At 42.5% G+C, this 24,469-nt stretch overlaps 1 protein-coding gene across 1 annotated transcript in view; it reads left to right on the top strand.

Annotated features, from left to right (window-relative positions):
- Positions 1 to 24,469, top strand: part of NDST2 (N-deacetylase and N-sulfotransferase 2) — a 111,827-nt gene that overhangs the window by 35,264 nt on the left and 52,094 nt on the right. Inside the window, exon 3 of the mRNA XM_030453049.1 lies at positions 8,070 to 8,143. The gene's annotated coding sequence lies outside the window, so the exon portion shown is untranslated. The remainder of the gene's footprint in view (positions 1 to 8,069; positions 8,144 to 24,469) is intronic.

Here is a 24,469-nt window from a genome sequence, read left to right as displayed (position 1 = left end):
ATAAATGTAACAAAACTTTTACTGCCACAGGAGCTGCCACCCAGGGAAAGGGGGGATGCTGATTCTCAGCTCCAGTTTGTGGGCAGTGCTGGACACAGAGCGTGTCCCCATCGGTGGCTTCAGCCCATGGGCAGCAGGGACTGCTGCAGCAGTAGCTTTTCCCTTTCAGGCAGCTCTGTTTTCTGTAGGGCAATAATCTCTCCTTGATTCCTGGTGTTCAAGAGGCATTTCTTTGTCTTTCCCCTGGGGAGGACTGGTGCAGAATCCAAAGGACTTGCTCCCCCTCCATATCAGTACAATGCTCACAGAAAGGGTGGCTGTGGGACAGCTTCTCTTGGGGAAAGAGCTTTTCCCACTTTTATTGCATGGCAAAGAGAAGTCGCAAAGTTTATAACTTTCCCTGCTTCTCCAGCCTCCTATTTTCCCGGGTCTGTCCTCTTTCTCTCTTTTTCCAGCCACCTTCCATCTCTTGTTACCATGGAGAATGAAATGCCAGTTCCATTCAAGCTGTCGGCTGAATAGGTTTTGAGGTTGATGGATGGTGAGAATCTCTTATCCCTCCTTCTCCAAACACCGCCCCTGCCTGGTTCTTGACATTTCACTTGCCAGAGACTGGCAGTCAGTGAGAGGGAGCTGAAAAGGAGGCTGGCAGTGTCCTGCTGAGATGCTCTTTCAGTTCCGTGGATGAAATCGGCAGCCGTGAGAAGGTCTTAAGGGCTTCGGTGCACAGCCTTGTCCTCAGGCTGGCTGAGGCAGGAATGCTCACTTGAGTGCATGCTCCTGCATCCCCAGAGCACCCAGGGGAAGAAAGATTCATGTACAAGACTTCTGCTCATGGCTGTGTTTCAAGGGGTGATGTAATCTCTGCAATGTAAAGGGAAAAGGTAAGAAAGGAATAAAAGAAAAAAACAGCAACCACACACTGTAGCACAGGCTGTTTGTTTCGTATTGTACTTCTTTTAGGCTTCATCTTAGTGCCACATCCACACAAGAAGTGGAATTTCTTTGCAGGAGTCTGTGGTTAGTAGGATTCTAAGAGTTGCTGGATGCTCTGGTTGCCTCCACGCTGTGTTATCACGGTGCTGTCAGAGCAGCTTTCTGAGCCAGGTACCTTTAACACCAAATGTTCTGTGGCATTGTGGGCCTTGCCATGCCCAAGGTTGCAATGGGATGTTGGGGACACAGCTGAAGTGTATGAAATGGAGCTACAAAGCAGAAAAATCAAAATGATAGCACTGTAAAATGACACAGAAAACATTCTTTTGTTGTGATTTATTAATTTTGATGCAAGATAACGATGGTTTTAGAGGGGATCAGGAGTATTTTCAGCTTATGCTGAAAGGCTTAAGCTTGTCCTTTTTCCTGGAGGGGTTATTTTGATGGATGACCACTTAATAGAGTTTGGGAGAGGTGAATACTTGGCATTGTTTGATAGGTATGTGAATTTTGCTTCTGGAAGTAATATTTAGTAGATTTTTATCACTTTAGAATTTAAATTCAGACATCTTTTTTCCAACCTAGAAGCATTCCGTCAACATATACTCGTTGGGAGAGGGAAAGTACTTTTTTTATGAGCTTTCAACTAAAACCTGCTGTGTCAGGAGCACCCCAGCCCAGGAATTAATACCCTTGGTATACTTCAGCAGGTGGCATTTCAATTTGTTTAAGGTCAGATGTGGAATTTCTTCTGGGTGCTTTTGAAAAGCTGTGCTTGATAAGTGACTGTGACTTTTTTTTCCCCCCAGTGTGTCTTTTCAGAGCATTGCACTGGTAAATATTTCCACACCTTTTGCACGTTCATAAACTTGCTAAACAAATCCATCTTTCTACACTGCCACCAGCAGCTTTTGCATCTGTCTCAGCTCCTGGAGAGTTCACTTTCCATTTGATGTTTTATGTGCTGTTTGTTGTTGGATTGTTGTCTCCCTGCTGGAGTTTTCCTACTGTGCAGTTGCTTTTCCTGTTGTGCAAACCACTTCCAAAATGCTAATATGTTAGCTGCTTGGCCACTGCTGTGTTAAAAGGGGGTTTTGAACTCCTGCATGAGAAAGGCAGATGTGTTTGTCAGCACAGACAAAAGGGAAGTGGATGTATGCATGTGAAATACATTAAAAAATACCATCCCCTTCCTTAACGAGTATATTGTAGAGACTGTAGCAGTGTTTTTGTCCCCAGAGTTAGGGACAGTGCACACCTAGGTGGCCTGATTACCCTGACTTTTAGTCTTAAGAGGTAGTATGCAGGACTTTGATTCTCCTTATTTGATCATGGTTGGCTGGGGTACTGCAAACTTATTTTTTTCTAAAACATACTGCACCAGCAGCTTCTTTTTACCAGAAATGCTCCTGTCAGATGGAGTTGAGAGAAAACGATACAGGGAGGAAAAACATAGGGAAGTCCCTTGGGACACCAAATGATTCTGCAGTTCAGGCTTTGATTGGGTTCATGTTACCATTGGTAAGGGATGGGGGGAAAGTGAGCATCTGTTTTAACATGGTGATTTTGAGTGTTCTGCAGCTGCATCAGCATGAGGATTGTGTGTGTGTTTCCCTTTATTCTGTAAAGCTGCTGGGTTTTTTTATTTAGATATTGCTATCTCTATGAAAAAAAAAATATGCTCCTACCTGCTTATGAGTTGACTTGAGATGAAATCCCCAGTCTTCCCTTCCCACTCTTGTTTGTGGAAATTGTTATGCTACCAACTTTAGAGGTTGTCAGAAATTTTTCTGTGTGTTTTTGACAGGTTTTATCTTTAGGTTCACTTTGCCATCTGAAATGCCACCTTCTCCCCACCAAGATCAACCTTTACTGCACTGGGGTTTTTTTTCATTTTTGTTTTGCTTAATATGAATTGGACCTAACCAAAACAACAACAGTAAACTCTATTATTGGGTCACATCTGCTGTCTTCTCTGCTTCATTCCATCTGGTCTTTGGTTAAATTATTTGTGGAAATTTTCTTATTGCCCGACTCAGATTCAGAGTTGCAAAATGCTGCTTTAGTGACTGCTCCACCTTAAATGTCACTCAGATGTTTTACAGGTTCTAAGATTTTAATGACTGTGCTGTGGTCAGTACTATTAACCTCCAAAGGCTGCTTTATTATATCTAGAAATGTCTCCTGACTTCAGAAATGTGATGGCTCCTACAATCCAGTGATCCTTCCTGGTGCATGCAGCTCTCTTGCAGTGTTTTTCTCTCTTATTGTGCAGGTTGATTGCTGCTGACACGGTTTATTGGCATAGTACTCTTTAGTTTTTTCTAGAGAGGCAAAATACCACGAATTCCCCAGCTGTGAGAGTCCTGAAGATTTTGCTTTTTCCCTTCAATTTTGCTTATGGAGTGTACTGCTCCTATTCATTCTGCCTTTTGATTTCTGCCCACCTGAGACCCATCCTTTCTACTGTAAAGAACATAAACACTAAAAGCAAAATGCAAACACCCATAGGTTAAGTGATTTCATGTCAACTTTAATTGCTTATTCAAATCTAAGCTTTCTGTATCTGTGTTTTTTCTGAAATATCTTTTCTAAGCCTAGAAAAAAAAAATGCAGGAAAACAAAGGAATTTCAGAGTGGCAATGTTGTCCTCTGCTCTTTCCCAGCATTGTGCCCATCTGCCTGGAATCTCTGAGGATAGGAATGAGGTTTATAGATGGATGATGTTTTTTGGCAAAACAAGGAGAAACACGAGCAGGTAGTGACCCTGTATTGAGCATCTTAGGGAGGGCTGAAGGGCACCTTCCTGACATGCCTGCTGTGGCACCCAGGGGAGGAATAATTCTTATTGCTAATTAAGCCCATGCAACAGATTGCTAGCTAACTTTTTGTTGAATATATTTAAATGACATGTCAATTAATGCTACAGCTGGTTTGAGGAGAAGTAAAATAAATTTGTCAAATAGATGATTCTAGCTTTCTTGTTACCTGTCACTACATCATCTTTGACAAAGGGTGCCCAATCAGATGAGAAGTTACTAATTCTGCAGAAGAATACTGAGCTAATTGAATTATTGTGAATAATGAATTATTGCACTAAGGCTAGGAGAATTTGCTGGGTAATTTGACTATTCTTTGTTTGGTTACTATTTGTAATCCCTGGTTTTGGTTTTTTATTCCTGTTTCACTCAAGTTGTCCCACAGTGGAAATTAGGGTATCTAAATTATTTTGTGAGCATTATCTGGGACTTCTATCTCTGTGTCCTTTTTACCTTCTAATGTTTCTCTCTTCCATAAACATGTTCCTCCCTGCAGTCTTTCCCTGCTGTACTTCTGCCACCATCATTTTTCCCTCCTCCTTTCTCATCTGAACAGCAGCCAGAGTTTGTAATTTTCTTTTCTTGCCCTGAAGCCTCCTGGCTGCTTTTTGCCTGCAGGCAGCTGGAGGAAGACCCAGCTCTTAAACCTCCTTCTGTTTGCTAAATGTTTTACTTCACCTTTTCCTCAGTGGTTTTCAGGGTTTCTGTGCAGGTCTTTCCCAGGGGGTGCAGCATGGAACTGACCTTCTTTGCCTCAGCTCCACTCTTGTCTGGGACTCAGGTCAGTGAGGATAGCCAAAGCTTTGGTCACTGCAGCTGGGGAAAAAATAAAAAGCCCTGAGATGAGCAGCAGATTGAAGCTGTCGGCCCAAGGATTTACAAAGACAGCTTTTCACTGATTCATACTTTGCAAGTTATCTTTGTAACCTTAAAGTCTGGAAAATTAATTTTAGTTTGGCTTTTGCAAAGGCTTCCTAGCTGGTCTGGTCAGGTATTATTTTTTTTTTAAGCCCTTTATTATAGGCTGGTCTGTATGCAAAGAGTGAGCATCATGTTCTCCAGTTGCTCATTCTGTTATCTCAGGTGTCATTTACTGGATTCTTTCTACCTTTGCCTCCTCTAAAATGTATCCTGAATTACAGGCATGTATTAAATTCAGCGTGTTGAGCGTGTGAGGGATGAGATGCATGTGGGGATTTTGGTGGCCAGATCCTCAGTCAGAATATTAAAGTCTATGATGTCAGGCATCTAAACTATTTTCGAGTGTATTGAGAGCACTGGGTTTGTAAGAACAAGTTCCAGCTGAGACAAGAGGTGTTTCTGTGCTGGGTTAGCACACCAGGGGATCACATCCCCTCCCCTGGCAGGGGGGCTGCTCCCCAAACCCTGTGGCTGCAAGGGAAGAAGCTCAGGTGTGCAGTGTCACTACTGTCACTGCTGCTGTCAGGAATGGGCAGATTTCAGTAATTGCTGCATTCGTGTGAGGGTTTGACTGGGAAAAAAAACGTGGCAGTTTCAGGTACTGTGCATTTGCTTTTGCCTGGAATCCCTCTCCAAGTCACCCCGCTGCATCTGATGCACTTCACACTTAAAATGTAAAACTTTACACTTAAAATTGCCTTGGCTGGTGTCTGAGGGTGATTTTCTGCCTCATTTTCTGTGCCTTAAACATTGTGGTCAGAGTATTAATGCTTGCATTATCTGTAGATGTAGAGCTTTAGATTCTCTGAGCTAAGGCTTCTTATTTATTTTCTTTATTTTACATTATGCATGGCAACTCAAGCTCCTGTTGCTGTGTTGTAGCCTAAATTTGGAACACAACATCAAAATGAAAAACTGTAACCCAAAATACAGCACGGGAGGCATGACAAGAAGTGGCATTAATCTCTTTAATATAAAAACCTTGGATTCCTGAGTAGATGTTTGGTGTCAGTTTACTATTCCTAGTCTTTAGGGTGAACTAATGTGGGATGGAGTTGAATTTGGGTGTAAGATGAGGGATTTCCCTTAGAACTGAATGGATTGGTGTAGTGTCTGCCTCAAGGGCAGCTGCTGGCTGTTTCAGATTTGTCCCTGCAAAATCCTCCCCTTCGGTCTGCTCCAGATTTGTAGTGCTCTGTACCAGCACAGCCCTACCCAGGGTCTGGGTAGCTTTTCCTGGCTCTGTGTTGCTCTTCCCCAGCTCTGATACTGGATTTTAGTTCTGTCAGCAGAGCAAAAAGATAGGAGAGAAGCAGAGGAAGCGATACCTGAAAGTGGGGTTTGCTTCTGCTTTAAATAAAGCTTCACATTTTTCACAGCAGAGAGAGGAGGGCACTCCAGGGAAAGCTTTTGAAAACACTGCTTGAGTTTCACTCTTGTTCCGGGGATTTGACTCCTGGAACATACTCCTAGTCTGGTACAGTTTGAAAGTCAGGATGAAGCCGAGCAGTGTCCCAGCTGCATGCTGTCAGGTGCCCTCACCAGCCCTAAATCTGACTGACTGAGAAGAATTGGTGAGGGGAGAGTGATGAGTGATAAGAGTGATAAGAGGTGGTAGGGAAGTTACCTGGCTGGGAATAGCCAGGGATGGAGGGGCTCCAACAGTTGCTCTTTGGAGACAGTGTGGATCTTTTCTTATCTTCACCCAAAGGTGGGCTTTTTGTTTGTTTGTTTGTTTGAGGAGGTGGCTTCTAGTCCCATCTTCCCGTTTCCATACTTTACCTAACACTTGTTTAAAACGTGTGGGGTTTGTTACTCTGATCAATGGACAGAAATAACACAAGGCCTTACAGCTGCGAGCAGCTCTGCCTGCCTTTTCCTCTGGGATCCAGGCACCTCAAGGACAGGTGACCAGGAAAACTTGTGTGTTCTGGGAGGTAAAACTTCTAAATAATTTTGTAATTAGTCAGAAGCTGTTTCCTCTGTACTTAAAGTAAAACAACATCAGCTTTTTTTTTGAAGGCCACACAGGCTTTTCTGAGGCCTTTCCGAGGCCTTCTGAGGCCTGGATTTCAGGCACTGTATATTGCAAATAGCCTTTGTAAGCATGATGGGTTAATTTTGACTTCTGAATTACAGTGTAGGCTGAATTTGGCTTTTCTTCTGCTAATTTTTTCACAGCTAATGTCATATTTTCTGTGAGTACATTCTTCAGGTAAAAAGTTACCCCTGCAAAGATCCTGGGCCTCTGTGCAGCTGGGTTTGTGTGCTTGGCGTTTAGCCCTTGGGTTTTAACCCTTGTCTGTTAAAAAAAAAGCTGAATTAGTGTGTTAATGCTTGGTTGAAGGCCATCTTGAGAGGTGTCTGGCCAAGCTAAAAACAGTGTTTAGTTCAGATGTTGTCTCCTGGGATGAGAGGACAGATAGTGAGGGCACTACCTGACTGCTGCTGAGTCCACCTCAAGTTGCTCCAGGGGAGGTTTAGATATTGGGCATTAGAAAAAACTTATTTGCTGAAAGAGTAATTAAACAGTGGAACAGGCTGTCCAGGGAGGAGGTGAAGTCACCAGCTCTGGAGGTGTTTAAAAGATGAAGATTTGGTGCTGAGGGACATGGTTTCCTGGTGGACTTGGTTACATGTTGAACTGATGATCTTAAATGTCCTTCCCACCTAAATAATTTTATGCCCCTAAGGGCTTGAAAAGCATTGTTCTCTCCTTGGGCTGTGGTAGTCTACAGAGAAGGAATTAACCCAATTTGTTAGCTGTAAAATCTGTTGCCATCTTACACTGACATTTTTGTTTCCTGCAGCTTGATTTTGCTATGTTTGTTCTGCTGGGTCTGCAGGAGTGTTGTGTTGTGCAAGACATCTTTGCTCACCTAGTAAAGTACCTCACTGTGTAATGGTTTTCTCCTTTCAGCTGGGATCTTCCTAATCCTTGGTTTCATTTTTCTGCCCAAGAGATACAATAACATCTAACAGGCTGAGCAGCAGCACATGGCTGAGCCACCTCTTTCCTTCAGTAGCTTGTGACCAGAGAGTAGTCAAAGTGACACTGATGGTTCTTACTAACCTAGAAAGAAGGATGGAAACAAAAAAGAAATCTGACTGAAAAAAAACCCTAACAGTATACTTCACTTGGAGTTCCTCTTGAATCTTTGTATTTTATTTGTGACTTTGGGTAATTTTTAGTCAGTTCAATTATTCCTGTTCCTAGCCAAAGGAATCAGTAAAATCAGTGCTACTTGGATTTCCTGAGCTGAAAACTGTAGCAGTTCAGGTGCTGAAGTGGGTAAGATCCTCTGGCTGATGAATGTTTGCAGCTTGGAAAATATTACTGCCTTCCAGTGTATTTATATTTGTGTTTACACAGAACTACTTCTCTCTCCACAGGTTCATGGTGCTTTCACTCAGTCTGCATCTGGGACAACACAGCTCTTTCTGAGACTGCACAGACACTTCTGGAGGTAAGAAAGAATTGATAGGAAGGAAAATTTTGGCCTGGGTAGCATGGTAGACAGAGGCACTGGGAATTTGTATTTTGTGGCTCTTTGGCTCAGTATGTTGGTGAAACTTACACGAAATAAATCTTTGGTGACTTGGGACTTTAACCTTTATCTGCTTTATTACAATTTAATACTTTATGCTTTCTTGATTGTGTTACTTATGAAATGCCATTGTGTCACTTATGAAGTGCCATGAAGTCAAAGGAATCAGCTGAACCTGAGTAGTGACTTCAGGTTTTCAGTCACTTTCAGTTTTCTCATGGTATACTCCTTGAGGTGAATTTTTTTTCCTCCTTGGAATTAGAACTGAATTATAAAAATACTAGAACCTGTGCTGAGCATCTGGCTTCTAGCACTGTAAAATGGTACTGTAGTGAAGTACATCCCCATTTATGGATATTTACAGGTGGAAAGACTGAGATACAGAATGAAAATTAGTTTATTAGTTTGAAGGTTACTCTAGGATATTCATTTTAGCTTTTCTGTTTTGTCCAATATGCTCTTCAAAAATTGACTTTCTGTATCACAGTGATTCAAGGAGCTGGGTATATGAAGATGAAGCAGTCACCTTCTCCAGGGTGCATTAGTAGCTATTTTTGTCACTAGCTTGCTGTACTTTCAAAAGCAAAAATGTTCATTTTGCTTCAAGTGGCTTTATCCTTCAGAGCTTGGGGTATGATTGCAGAAGATAAGGTGCTGTCACAAGTTCCATCCTATGGGCTGCTTTGATGTTAGGAGCTGGAGCCAACTCTAGAGTGTCAGAACAATAGATTTAATTTCTCAGCATCACCTTCTGGGAGCAGTGGTAATAAGAGATTATAAACTTGTCATCTCCCAAGTATTCCTTCATCCCTGCTAGCTCCTTATCAGCTGCTGTGCTGGACTCTCTCCAGCACCAGGAAGCATCTTCCAGTCCTTTGGGAAGTGCCCATTTTGAGTTTCTGTGTGCCTGTCTGGTTAATAAGGTTGTTTTGAAAGGAGAAATTTAGAAAGGAAAGACTTAGAAAGGAAGAATTTAGAGAGGAAGAGTGCTTAGGCTTCTGGGTTGGGTTTATATGCAGCTCTTTGTGTTTCATGTGTGTCTTCTACCTCTTTCTGAGCTGAGGCCAGGCACCAAGATGTGGTTCTTGTGAGGTGATAGCATTGCATCACCTGGGACAGGGATTGCTGAGCTGACTGTGACTGAGCTGGCACAGTTTGAAGCAGGACAGGGTATCTGTGTTAAATGTCCAAGTTTTATGTTAAACCTGATGTCACTTTTCAGCAGGGATAAACTCTTTAATCTTCTTGTTATCATGCTCCAGGGGCATACAGGGACAACAGCATCCCTGCTTGGTCTGTAAGGCTGACTGCTGTTTTAGGAGGAAGTCTGTGCTTTCATCCAGAGACTCAGGAATACTTCTGAGATCCAGAGTACTCCAGAAAAGTTTGGAGACATGTGGATTGCAAGTGAGGGGAATACAAGTGAGTTAGCTAAACCCTGAACTTGGTAGGTGGACAGAGATGACTGAGGAGGTTGAATCCTGGATTTAGTGAATGGATGTGGAATGGATACTGTGCTTCTGAGGGTATCTTGGGGATCCTGCAGCCTCAGCCTTCCCACAGAATCGCCATGTTGAGAGGAAGTATGATTCCCTTTCCTATCTCCCCCTTTGTTTCTGTACTCCTTTCTTTTTATTTATGATCTTTAAAGAAATCACATTAAAACCCCTCACAGATTTTCATAATTTTTACAAAACAAAAGGGAGGTACAAAGGCACCTCATTCATCACCTTTTGTCACCAGACTTGATTTGACATCTGAGACTACAGAGAAACTTTGGCAAGTGCAATGATTTCCCGTGTGGGGGTAATAAGAGAGAAAAAAGCTGTCAGTTGAAAACAGCAGGAACTGCATTAGCAAATATAAATTAAACAGATGGCTAAGATACTGCAGCTGTCGCATAGAAGCTCCAGGAAGATCTTTAGCTTGGAGCTGCAGGAGGCTCTTTTAAAAGGAAAGATAAAAACAACAACAAAGCAGCAAACTTGAGCATGAGGAAGGAGACAATGGAGCCATTCAGATGATTATTCCAATCTTACCCAGTGTTGATTTTTTGGTTTCCTTCACTTTTTCAAATCTCAAAGTAATCACAGAGAACAGATCATGGTACAGATTTTCCCCTCATGGGTTTGTCTGCTGCTTTAGGGGTCCTGTTTTGTACTTGTGGGAGGCACTAGCTCTTGGCACATGCTCTGGAAGGTGGGGAGAAGTATAATTCTGATCTTCAGCTCCTTCTCTGCTGCTTCAACAAAAACTTCTCAGGAAAGAATTGTTTATAAATAAAATGCTTGTGGTAAAACCATGTTGCAAGTGTTAGGGTTTTGGTTTTAAAGTGTCTTGCATCTTCAGACCTGGTTTCAGCTTAAAAGTGATTGTTCTTTTCCTATGTGAAAGAAGTTATAAAAGTGCTTCCAACTATGTTCATTATATTAAGACACCAACATGTGTTTAAATGAGGACAAATTGGAGTTTTGGTGCTGTGTCTTAGAGCCCCAAAGGCAATTAACTCTCCAGACCTTGTGTCTGTAAAGTATTTCCCTCAATTAGGGCTAATGGTTTGTCACAGATACCTTGTGCTAAGCAGAGGCTGTTCTGCTGCCTTTCTTGTGAGGTGATGAGGATGTGAATTCTGATAGAGATGCAGCTGCATCTGAAGCCTGTGTTTTACATCCAAAGAAATAGTGTGCACAAATGGATCCCTAGCCAGGCTGATGGATTTCCCAGAGTTCTGCCTTTTCTATTTGCTTTTTTTACCACAAAAAAATTCACAAGTTTATGGTTGACTTTTAAAATGATATTTAATATGCAAGAAATTCTGGATCTTAGTTGTACTACAGCTGTTTGTACAAAATGAGTGTATCTTTAAGTCTGTTTTTTTTTTTTCCCAAATTGTGTTTTTCCTTTACAATGAGTATCTCTAGGTGCAGTTAAATCTAATTCTAAACTTCATCTGTGCAGATGACTTGAGAGCTACAAAGCCTACATATCAAAAAATTAAATCTTGTGTTCCTCTATTTATCTTTTCTTTCATCATCACAATAAAGTTGGAATATGTAAGCCCTAGCACTGTGAAAGTCAGGGAGCCTCCACTCTGCTATCACCAAGGAATTCCTCCTTGAGATACAAATGCTCTTTTCTGGCTGAATCTTTAACCTGTCCTAGACTTTTTCCTGATCTTACTGATCAGGACACAAATCCTGAATGGCATCTAAGGTAAAAAGCAACAGCTTGAGTTTATTTATGTGAGCTTGCTGAAAACATGGAGCCTCAGTCTTGCTTAGGATGCTCCCAGTGCCTCTCTGAGTACAAGTGAGACAGATCCTCAGCATTCAGCTGCATCTCTTTTGTGGCTGTGGCTGTGGCTTGGTGTTTCAGTGCAGAACAGAAGAGGAGGTCATGCCAAGGAACTGTTGTTTCTGCACTTGAAATTTCACTTCTGCAGAAACTTCAGAGCAGTCTTAAATTGCAGAAAACTAAAAGAAAAAAAAGCCTCGGCCTGAGTTGTATGCCTTTTCTTCCTTTTTTCTTGTTTAAGTGAAGCAGAGTTGGCCTTGAAGTATACTTGAACTTGAGCATGATTAATGTGAGCTATCTTTGTCAGTGATGGAGGGATGTTTCAGAGGAGGTGACCTTCCACTGGGAAGCCTGGCCTCCACCTCCACATCTTCTCTCCTAGACATTTGCTCCAAATGCTTTGGCTAAACTTTGCTGGCAGGCTGTGCTCAGCCAGGGAGCTGTTGTGTGTGGGCAGGACCCAGGGCATGTAAGAGGATGGGGCACTGAGCTCTGCACAGGCCCTGGGAGAGAACCAAGCGATCATCAGGGGCTAAAGAGGGATGACAGATAAGAAGGGGCTAAAACAGAGAGGTGAGTGGAATGGGAGGAAACAGAGGGGCAAGGTAGCCTCATCCTTAAAGGTAGCTAACCTTAAATTTGCCTGCTGAGTATACCAAATGAGCTTTTCCAAGCAGAAATGTAGGTTTTGCCTAATGGCCATATTCTGTCCTTGATCTTCATGCAAACCTTCTAGTGATACCAGTGGAGGATGGAGAGGGATGGACTTGCTGGGTTGGAGGGACAGCAAGTGAATGCTCTCTGGCCTCTGGCACAGAGATAGTGGGGAAAAAGTCTTTCCAGTTTTTAAAAGAAGGCTGTAACATCAATTTTCAAGTGTTAATATCAGACTCTCATTGATTAGGAACAGCTGCTTGCATGCAAAGTGTGTGCTAGTGGAAAAAGGAAACGTGATCCAGCTTTTTTAATGCTCTCTGGAGAAGAAAATGCTTCTTAAATGGAAGCAAGAAAGCCCAGCCTTTTGGTGGTACAGCTTTGGTCTGTAGCTTAGCCAGTGTGTAAAAAAACCTGTGTATTTCAGTTCTCATTTAAACCTTGGTCTTTTTAAGCCCAGTCCAGACTTACCAAGTCTGGTTTTTAGGTCAGTGCTATAGAGACACATCAGTGAGTGGGAGAAGTGTAAGAGTTATAATACTATTGAGCTTTTCATTTCAGAGGTCACAGAAATAATTCTCACCTGTAGCAGAACAGCATAACACAGCAGGTAGTCCTGGTACTTGGGCTGTGTGTTCTGGGGTGCCGTGTTGGTAAATAACAGGTTACTGAGGAATTTACTGTAGCTAGGCTTTTCCTGATTTGTTTCAATAGCAAAGAGATTGAATTTCATGTTTTTGTTTTAAGGTAGATTTAGCTTTTTAAAGTGGAAAGCAACTGTATACACCTGCTCAAATTTGGGTCATGAAACCACTTCTAATATGAAAAATAAATATTCCATATTGTTCCGTAGCTTACTTGCCCTGACTATAGCAATTTTCTCTTTGGATTTTGAGCTCTATTCCAGATTCAAGCACACCTGAGCCCAGTGGGTTTGTGGGGAAATATTTAGCCAGTTTCTAACCCAGCAGAGTTTTGAAACATGGCTCTGCCAAAGTCTCATCCTGTAGATTGGTAACTCTGGTGGTTTGGGTGTTAAAGATTGTGTGCAATTATTCTAAACTTATTCTCTACTTACTCTAAAATAAGTAGAAGTATCTACTGGAGAAAAGCCTTCCAGAGGTATGAAACATATTTCTTTCCTTGGGTAAGCAAGCACTTGGGTGATAATATTTGCTTCAGGTTTCTAGCAAGAGGGAGCAATGCTGAAAAGCAAAATGCAAATACTTTGCTGCTGGTACCACCCTGACCAGCTCAGAACAGGGCTAGACATGACCAGAAAAAAAGTGGCAAGTAGCTGTTTGGGAGCCTGGTGTGATGGTATCTCTCCAGCAATAACAACTGGATATTTCATGGTGGTTTAAACTTGGGTGAGAAAATGGGGGTCTTGAATAGAAATGATAACAACCACCACAATAATAATAGCACAGCTAAAAAGGTCTGTCACATGAACTAGTTTCTTGTACCACAGCCTGTGTTCTTTGCAATGGTTTAAGTATTTTTTTATTTGGCAGAATATATCTTTGGCTTTTTGCTTCCTGAAGGGAAAAAAAAAAAAGCCACTGATTCTTTTGTATAAAATAGGAAAGTCAAATGCATTTGTTGCTAGAGGGGTCTGTTTACAGAGGGCTCTGCTCTCACATGATAAATAAATGAATGTATGGCTTGGTACTGCACAAGTAGAAAATCCACATTCTTCTTTTCCAGTCTCCAAAATACGTGTGTCAGAGCTTATCCTCTGAGGTTGTGCCAGCAGAACTGTGTTAAGATTCTGCAGAAATCCCCCTTAGCAGTTAGCTGTCCCCAAACCCATGCTTCTGCTGGCTTGCCTTGTGTTTTTAGGGAACTGGCATTAGCTGTTCTGGCAAAATAACTTTTTTTTGCCTGTGTAAACCACATGTAGGCTAGGCAGATTTGCTAGTATAGCTATTTTAGCAAAGCCTTCCTACTGCAGCAAAGACCTTATTGATAATACTGTGAGTTTCCCACAGCAGATGAAAGGCACAACACAAAGAGCTTTACAAACATGAATTAAGCTTCACAACACCCTTGTAAAATAAATCATTCTTGTAGCTTGCTGATGCCTTGTGTCTTTTACTGTGAGATGTTTTGCAGAGATAAGAAGGAAGGGTAGTAGAGTGAGAATTGGGAGATGTAATGTTGCATTGGAGCATTGATAAACTAAGCAAACATCTAACCTGGTGAATCCCCTACCACCTCTGTCTGATGTTTAAAATGTCTTTACATAGTCAGTGGTTTAGAGTATCAAACACTGGCTGGTTTCACCTGATCTTTGCTGGTAGAGAAGTTCTAATTCTGACACTTGGCATTTCCTTTTTTCTTGAGTACCTGGAGCTGACTTCTGTGTGCATGGCATTCTCCTTAACACTGGTTTTCACCCCTGTGTTCTCTCTGATTCATATTAAACACTTGCATCTCATCTTGTTCTTGGAGTTCAGGGTATGAACAGCCTACACAGCTGAGGGAATGGAGAGGGGAACAGAACTGCAGATTTATGCCTAAGGAATGTTTTCTTTTCACAGCTGTTTTAGTTTGCCTCTACCCCAGTATTCTGGTTCTGCTGTCTTCTCCTGCAGAGCACAGAATTTGTGGTGCTGAGCTGTTCAGTGCATTGCATGTTAGAGGAAATACTGGGTGCTGTTCTGCTCCTAACACACTAACTGACTACATTGTGTAATGGTTAAAAATTCTATTTCATTTAAAAATCAGAATAGTCAATTATTAATCTAGGTGAGGGTAATCTCCCTGTAAGAGTGAATATTTAAAGCAGGACCTGTCACTATTTTAGGCTTTTGCTGTAAATCCTTCTGCTTGGAGTCAGAGTGTGGTGGCTCTCCAGCATCACTATTTTTAGTTCCAAGTGGTTTTGCATCAGGACACCAGAAGTTTTGTATTTTTCTCTGACAAAATAGTGAGTGGATGTGTTGTCTGGCAAAATGGGTAAGTAATGGATGGAACCCCATAGTCTGGGGTTGTCATAGGAAGGCACATTGGTTACAGCTGTCTTTACAGTGCTAAGGCCAGAAATTAATTGCTGGTTGTCCATCTGAAATGCAAAAAGCTGCTCAGGATTAGGCATCTGAGGTCAGAAATGTCACATTTGTACAGAAGCCAGAAATTAATTAAAGTACCATTTCTTACTTTCTATTTATAGGCACATCTGGATGTCATTTTCTTGTTAAGGAGCCTGTATTTAGTTCAAAGATGAAGAGCATTCCCATACTGAACGTCTTTCAAATTGAAAATTAAGTTTATGATTTCAAGTCTTGCATTGCTTGGACTTCAGCTCTTCCTCCTGGTTGCATCCAGCTCTCTTTGACTGCACTTTGTACATCTGAGCTTAAGCAAAAACTTGTTTATTGCAGGACCAGGCTGTAGCATTCCATGCCTGTTTAACAGTTAGTATTTTACCATTAAGCTATTTGACACGAAGTAAAATTTATGTTAATACTGTCTTGATTAAATAACACTCATTATCACCTGCTGTGATTTGGCCAAATTGGCTTCCTAGCAGATGTCTCAATAAAGGAGCCTCTGGCAGCTCCAAATGAAGTTGAGGGTTTTGCAGTACTGCCTTGCACCCACATAGCACCTTGCATGCCAGAGCACTTCACCCCAGCAGGTATGAGACTGGCAAAACATATTTGGTGATTTAATGACCAAAGCAAATGGCTGTGTTTGGAAGAGCTACAGGACATTGTGAACAGATGTCTTGTAAATATGATTTTTAGTGGTTAGTACAAAATTGTTGTCTGGTGGTTTCTAACACAGACCTCAGCTGATATAGCTTGCAGAAGGTTCTGCCCTTTGAAGGCTGGAGCAGATGCCTCTGTAGATATGAAATATTTAAAACCACAGCTTCAGACTACTTTTAAGTAATCCTTTCCAACCAGTCTTAGAACTCTTAGTGCTCTTCAAGCCTCTTCTCTTTCATTTTCTTTTAATGTTGCCACCACAGAAAATACTTGTGATTTCCCAAGGTTCCCTTCAGTTATTCTTTGGTGTCTACCTGGAGCATCATTTAAAACTCCTGTCATGTGGGCTTTGCAAAACTAACTGAAAACTGAGTGCAGAGGATGAGTTTCCCTGTATTTAGTGTTTGGTTCACAGCTATGGATACAGATATCTCCTCCTTTAAGTCCCCACAGTTTGTTTTTATGTAGTTTGTTACATCAATTTATGTATACAGGGAAACCTGATAAAAATTGTAATTGTGTTTCTGCAAATCTGAGGATTTTCTGTGTTCAGATTGTTTGCCTTTAATGTCCTCTTCCAGTTCCCATTTTCCAGCCTCTCCAGCTTTTGGAAATCATATTCCAGTTGCAATGTAGTGCAAAGCAGGTATCTGACACATGACACCACACAAGCCCCTGCCTCATTTTTTCCTGCTTAAGAATTGAACTAATCATGTTTTGCATTTACTTAATGGTTACATTTATTGGTAGTATTTTACCAATAGCATAACTGAGAGCAGGCACTGAAGACAATTTGCCCAAGATCCCAACATTTCCTGCAATTCTCGTTGTGTTTTCCTGATTGAATTTGGAATGATTCAATTAAGAACTCTCTGTAATTTCATAGCTGTGTGATGTATCAAGTTTGGGGCTCATCAGATAACATTCAACCATTTCCCTCTCTGCATGCACCTGGCTGGGTTTTCTTTTAATCAAAACTCTTTTTTTTTGGCAAGTTTTCCCCCACTTAAAATGACAGGAGCTGCCTAGTAAGGTTGATGTCCCTGTTACAAGGTGAACAGTTAGTTGGATTTCACCCATCCTGGAAAGCAAAAAGTGCTTCTCTCAAATATTAAAACTGTTCCTTGCACTTGTTAGGACTTTCAGTAATTCAAAGAGGACACAGTCTTAAGTTGTGCCAGGGGAGGTTTAGGTTAGATATTAGAAAGAATTTCTTCACGGAGAGGGTGATCAGGCTATGGAATGGACTGCCCGGTGAGGTGGTAGATTCTCCGTCCCTGGAGACATTTAAAAAAAGACTGGATGTGGCACTCAGTGCCATGGTCTAGCAACTGCTCCGGTGGGTCAAGGGTTGGACTTGATGATCTCTGAGGTCCCTTCCAACCCGGCTAATTCTATGATTCTATGATTCTATGAAAGGCAACTGAAACAAACTTTACAGGAGGAGCTAGTTGGCATAGCCAGGAGGTTTTGAGGGCACCCCCTTTGACTCCTGAATCCCTGGAAGTGTCTGCATTGCTGGTGGGGACCTGCTAGATGGGAGAGCTGTGAGTTGGAGTTAGCTCTGGTATGGGAACACTTTAAGGCACTGAAGGATACAAGGAGGTGAGGACTGGGGAGAGATCCAGGGAAGGCTTTCTGAGGCATTAATGTTCCTCCAGTGGAGTCCTCTTACATTATTCATGCCCTTAGAGCTTTTAGCCAAGCTGAGCACTCTGCATTCAAGTGTGAGGGTAAAAGGAAATTAACCCTGTAGTGAGATATGGAAAGTTTCTCACCTAAGCAGTCATGTTGACTGTGTGTTGAGGGGAAAGAAACATGGCTGAGAGAGGGGAGAAAACGGATTGCAGCTCCTAATTGATCTAAGAAGGGGCTTGGGAGTACTCTGGAGTAAAGCAATAGGAAGACCACTGGAACATATTTGTAGGTCCCCTCCTGCCTTACCCTTGCTCCTCAGAGTACCTCTGCCAGCTTTCAAAAGAAGGTATTTTGTACAGTTCTAATGGAGTTAGGACTCTAAACTTCCCAGGGATGCTATGGAAAGCTTTGCTGCAGAAGGCTTCAGCACAAGAGAACTCCTGTAGGAGCCAAGACCTCAGGCATTTGTAGATCAGGTACCAGAAATCTGTACCTGAATTCTTTCTTTGAACATCTTTACCTTCTCTGATCTTCAGGAGTCTTCTTTTCCTCTCCCTCCTAGCATTTTGAGTTTATCCCATTATCACATACAGTAGGACTGTTTGCTCAAAGGAGGCTTTGAGGAAGGGTTCAGAAACAGGATGCTTTGGTTGCTGTGGATCTATATTGGGAATTGGTCTGGGATATTTGTGCTGGAGTGGTCTCTTACAATCAGCTTTTAGTCCCTTTTCTGTCCCCTAGCACCTCTGAGCTAGCCAGAATGTAAAAGAGATTATTGAAAAAGGAGAAAGTGGCTGTAAATAGAAGTCCAGTGTTGGTGCATAAGCTTAAGGATGTCTAAACTTTGATTTACCATATGTACCTTTTGTAGCTAGAACTAAAATATGTTGCATTTGAAGCAGGGAAGATAAATTATGGTGGAAAAGTACAGTACCTGTGCCAAGGACTTCTTAGTTTGTGAGAAACAGAACATAGATTTCCCCATGTGCTCATAGACTCTTTATATCCATTTTCCTCCTTTTTCTTTCCCACTTGAAGAAAATCATGTTGAAGAGTAATATTTTTAAAAGCAAATTACTGCTTAAAAGCATAGGGTATGTGGCTTTAGGTAAAAGACAATTCTGAACATTTTACCCTGGAAAGTATATATCTTATAGGTTGGAGGGAGTTGTTTTGGTTTTGTGGGAGCCAAGAATTCGATGCATTTGCCACTTCACTTAAGCCTTAAGAATAATTTGATTAAAAGTCTGTGTGTTGGAGTCCAGCAGTCTGGCTGGAAGGGTCTCTGTGAGCAGTGTTATCTCTCTGTGCTCTGCTTTTCAGCAGAGACTTCAAGTGTTTGGGCTGCAGCAGTAAGGACCAGTAGGAAAATATTACATAAAACAGGGATGAGAACTACTCTGGGTATCATAACTGCACCCAGCACTCCTGAGAGACAGGAAGGAGAAGAGTTTAAAATAAATAAATAATTTTTGTGAAGATTGTTCCTCTGGGATTGTGCTCTTGGTTGTGCAGCCTGATAGCTGCATCTTAAATGAGCTGTTGCAGTTTTACCCCTCGGACATTTTTCAAGCTACTGAACATTTCTTTTGCTGGCAGGTATCAGCAGTACAGAGTCCTGAATGCTCTTGAGAGCCAAATGTTCCTAATAGCAGGCTTGGAGTGATGATTGAGAAATTCTTTTGCCTGACTTCTGAAGTATGCTAAACATATGAGAGCTGAGCACTGAAACTCTTTGACATTGGTTCAGCTGAGGCTCTGCCTTACAACCACTGCTGGGGGCAGGTGGGTTTCTTCATGGGGGTTTGTGCTTCAGTGTCAGTCAGGTTGTATGAACAGCAACAAGGACAGTGAAAAAGGTGCTGGAAGTTGCAGCAAGTCTCTGCTGAAGGGCTCCACTCATCCAGGCTTTCCCACCTCTTGCCTGTCCCTTTGTGAGACAGAGCCTTTTGCAATAGCTCTGCTTTTGTTTAACTCGGTGAAGGAGTGCACAGATTCCTCTCTGGTTTTGGCCTTCTGTGGGTAAGACTTTTCCTTGCATGCTGTTTATTTAAAGACATCTCTGTAGCAAGATGGCCCAAGCAGGTGCAGTTGGGCACAAACCCCCCTGAGCTGGCTCAGTCACTGATAACATCCTTCCCTCTCCTCTGGAGGCACAGCAGAAGAGCCACCCTTGGCTTTCAGTCCAACCTTTTAATTCTTTTAATTCTTTTTTAATCAGCAGTCACAACAGTGCCTGCAGAGACACTGGGTGACAAAGAAACTGTGTGCTTCACCTTCACTTCAGTTAATAAAGCAGAGATGGGGAAATACAAAGCTGTAGTCCAAGGATGAGACAGCAGGGGCAATACCACTCCTCTCCATCAAAAGAGGTGAGACAGGAAAGTCCTGCTCTGGAGAACAGGTAGGCTTAGCCTGGGAAATAAGGGGGAGGAACTGGAGAGTCTGGGTTTCACTGAAAGAATGCTGGCTCCATTTGAGCATTCAGCATGCCTGCCATGCTTAATAATGTTGGTATTTAAATTGTTTTAAGCAGGCTTTGAAGTTAGAGCCATGCTGAGTTAAGGTAGAGGTCAGTGTGTTGTAACTGTTGGCTGAACATTGATAACAACTCTGTGTACTTTTACCTTTTAAAGGTATTTGACCAAAAGAGAAAATTTAGGAGCATGATTTTTAATGGAAAATAGTAATTATGGCAGTTTTGTGTGGCAAAACACAACAAATCACAGAGGACTCCTGGTTTTTGCATCCATAATACTGCATGGCCTAAGTGAACACTTGAAATACAAATCTTTTTTTTCCTCCAACATGCAGAAAAATGTGTATTTCCAGTTGCAGTTTTTGAACCATGCTTGTCAAGTGTTTTAAAGCCAGGAAATCCCAGGCAGGAGGGAGAGAGGCATCTCCCTTTCAAAGTGGTGTGCAGGCTCAGTGGCTGTGCCTGGGAAACTGGTACAGAGCAGCTTCACTCTGCAACCCCTGCAGGCAGCACTGAAAGAGAGGGAATTGTAAAGAAGCTGTCAGTGTAGACAAGCCCAACACTGCTTCTCTGGAAGGAACTGGTCCAGAAGATGTTTATCCTCCCTTCAGTTTTGCTGTTCACTGCTCGTGCCCCATCTCCTCAGTGTTCTCCTTCTGGCTCCCAGGACTGACAGATTTTTCAGGTGAGCCTCCCCTTTCCTGATCTGGGTTTGGAGAGGGAGTGAAAGACAACAAACAGCATGGAAGGAGGGCATGCAGTTGTGTTGCCTGTAATGTCAAGTGCTTTCAGAACACTTGGGATGGTGTTGCTGGAGGCACAGGGCTGCTTCAGATCTTTTAAGATACAGTTGAGTGGAGTTTGCACTGGTATAAAGAGACCAGTATGGGCTGAAAGAGCAATTACAGAGAGCACTTTAGTGCAGCTCAAGTGGGAAAAAAATACTTTTTTTTCCCACCCACTGTTTAGCAGGGTTATGTTTACATAATTATTAGGAAAACTGCTGTCAAATACCTGTAATTTTGTTTATATTCCCATGGGGAAAACCACTTTCAGAGATGTATAATTTTGTGTGTATTCCTGTGAGGTCAGCAGAATGTGGGACTATAACCCCCCCTATAACACCACATCATCTTTCTGCTCCTTCAGATGTGCACAGCCCACCCATGCACTCAGAGGTTGCAGAGAGCATCAGTCCTGAGGGCACCAGTGCTCTGAGAAACTGAATTTGGGCCCAGGGGACACCTCTACCTGTACACTGGTTCCCCAGAAACTGCCCTAAATCTCAGGACTGGCCCTTCAGGGAGGTGTGCCAGGCTCCAGCCTTGTTTCCTGCATGGATCACAAACCCAGGCTGTAGATAGTTTGTCTTCTGTCTTGTCTTGTCCCTGGCTCCATTTCATTTTCCTTTTGCTCCCAACTGGACCCTTCTGTGGCCTTTGGACCTGTTTTATCCCTCTCCTTGCTTGGGACTGTCCATGGACCTCCTCACCAGCTCACAGCTCTGCACTCCATCTGTCATTGTGTATTCCCTTGTTCTCTTATTAGGAAACCAAATTAATAGTTCTTAATCTGTCCAGTCTTTCCTCTTGACTCTTTTAGATTTTCTCATGTGCCTCTTAAACCTCCTGTCACATTTGAGGAAAAAAAGAAAAGAAAGCCAACAGACTTCAAATGTTTTTCTTGATGTTAGTTTTTAATTAGCAATTTCAGTCCATTACTTCAATGGGTTTCTGTTGTTTTAGTAAGAAGTGGTGAGAACTGAACAGTGTTTCACAGCAGAAAGCACGTTAGTTCTTGTACTACTCACTTTTTAATTCATTAGACAACTTAAGATAACTTAATTTGCTTTTTTCCTCTCACTACTTACTGAGCACACAGTGTACCTTTAGGAAGATGTTCAGGTTTTTCCCTTTTTTTTGTGTTGGTAATTTATTTATGACTCTGCTTTTCTTACAAAGTACAAGTTCTTTAAGATTTTCAGTGTTTTGTACTTTGCTTTTATTGACCTTGAATGTAATGTATAATCATGTTTCTTCTTAATTTGTTTTTTCTGAAGGGAATATATGTGTATGAAGTTATTGTTTGGAATAGAATTCATTTGTCTTGCCAAAGTGCAGATTCCTCATCACAAGTCAGGTGCCAGATGTTATGAATGCAGAACAAACCCCAAAGCCTTCATTTCAGCTCACTGGCAAGCTGCAGAAATCAGATTTCTTAACCAAAACCTCACTGTGGCACCATTTCTACTGCTGTAGAGTGTGGCCTTTGATATTTCAAATCTTTAAAATCTTTTCTTGCTGTTAAATTTGATTATTTCCAATAGATACATGTACTGTCTGCCCTGTTGATCAGGTTTTACTGACAGCTTGCTTTACAACACTGCTCTGTGCCACTTGTCCTGAGTTTGTGTTGTGCATTCTGCTCTGTGATTTGTGTAATATGCAGCTTGTTTCCATACAAATTGGATTATGTTTTTCTCTTAATAGAGAAGGTTTTTATTAGACTCTGTGTAAGCCTCTGCATATGACAAATCTTTTCCTCCCTCATTAATGTACTCTGGTTTTACAGCCCTCTGTGATCACAGCCCTGGTGACTTCTGTCATTCCATGTTCCTTTTTGCTTGTTATGTTGTTCTCTTCTTACATAGCAGAGTAATTTTCTCTCTCTTTCATACTGTTCTTCATTCTGCATCAGCCTCCTGAGCCCCAGATGTCACTGGTCTAAAAATGGCACAGAAATTAACCCTGAACTCAGAAGACCCCAAACCCTCTCTCTCCCAGGCTGTGGTGTATGACTGCAGCTCCGTACCTGGCACAGGGAGGAGGTTTTGAGGTCAGTGCTGTCACTTCCACACCCCTCTGCTGGGAGGGACACCTGGAGGGGCTGCACACATAAACCACTAAGTCAGCTTCTCCAGCTCTGCTTCCCACACATTTTTCCTTTACCCCCCACCTTCTGGACACTGCACAGTTGCTGTTCTGCCTGTAGTCAGCCTGTGCACCAGTTGTATCACCCACTCATCAGCAATTGCTCATTATTTCCACACTTCCCAATCTATCCCTCTCTTCAGAGCTCCAGACAGCCCTTGCTTGCTCCTGAGCTGCCCTCAGCTACAAAGAGCACTGGTGGATGGGGGAAAGGAGGATCTGCTGGCAGGTGGAAAGGAAAATCCTAGGCAGAGGCCTTTCCTGGGTAACAGCATTCCCACTTGTGCCAGTGTCTCCAGTTGTGAAGAACAGCATGCTGTGTGCTGGGGGATTTTCACAGCCAAGAGAGGGAGGGTGGCTCTGTGTTTGCAGCAGCTGAGAGGATGATGCAAGATGGGGTAGGATGCAAGATGAGGCTTCCAGGGCTTGTGTGTCAGCACAGCTCTGAGCACAGCTTCTCCTTCATCCTCTTCATCCATCTCTGAGCTTCAGTGGGCTCAGAGGTAGTTGAGGTGGTCAGGAGGACATAATTTGTATTTTTATTGCTGCAGGGGCTGGGGAAAGGGCTGTGCCTGGTTTGTGAGGACTTCATTGGGATGAATGAACTTTTCCTCTTGAATGATTACATATGGTATATGCAAAGGGGAGACTGCAGAGCAGTGCCCAGGCCCTCTGTGGGCAGGGAGCAGCCTGTGGGACATGGGTGCTCCTTGTGCCTGAGCTTCCTGACCAAGCCAGCCCTCTCTCCTCCTCCCAAGTGCTCCAGTAGGTCACAAGTGAACCTCAGCAGGAAAAGACAAAATGCAGTTCATGAGTAGCTGTACAGTCCTCTCCTTCCCACCCACTCCACTCTCTGTCCTGGGAATGTGCTGCCCACACAGTGACCAGAGAGGAATCTGGAGGCATTTGCAAGATAAAGTCATATCAGATGTTCCATTCACACACTTTCTTCTTGTATTTTCAGAACTGTTTAAATGTTTCCTTTCAGTTTGCATGAATAAGCACAGCACTTTGAGAGTAAAAAGGGGGAAATGCATTTGCAAACGTGCAAAGCCATGTAATAAATTACAATTATTAAAAATAACTGTAATAAATTGCCTTTCCTGCTTGCATGCTGCTGTTTACCAGGCTGGTCATCCTCCCACAGTAATCTTCATCCAGATTCTCCACTTCACTCACCCAGGAGCCTTTCTGATCCTCACATGCTGAACAAAATCCTGGATGTGGCTCTTACAGACAGCAGAAGGCAGAGAGTAGGTTTTCTCCTAAGGAATTCAGTGTCTTAGCATGCTTTAGAGTAATGTGTTTTCCCTCAGGTTTGTGATGCTCTTAGAATGAAAGTTACAGCTCAAGGCAGAGTTGTCTCCCTTGTGAATCCAGTTTCAGCACAGGTGGAGGTAATTTCTATCACCCTCCTCAGGCCATCACAGCTCCTGGGCGTTTGCACAGGTCTCTTCTGAGCTTTCCTGTACTTACTGGTTTTCCCAGTGAGTGCCAAGCTCCTTCTGTTTTCCTTCACTCTTTGGGAGGACTG

The sequence above is a fragment of the Calypte anna genome, chromosome 6 (genome assembly GCF_003957555.1).
Source record: "Calypte anna isolate BGI_N300 chromosome 6, bCalAnn1_v1.p, whole genome shotgun sequence".
NCBI lineage: Eukaryota > Metazoa > Chordata > Aves > Apodiformes > Trochilidae > Calypte > Calypte anna.
This window is presented reverse-complemented; position numbering and strand designations above follow the sequence as displayed.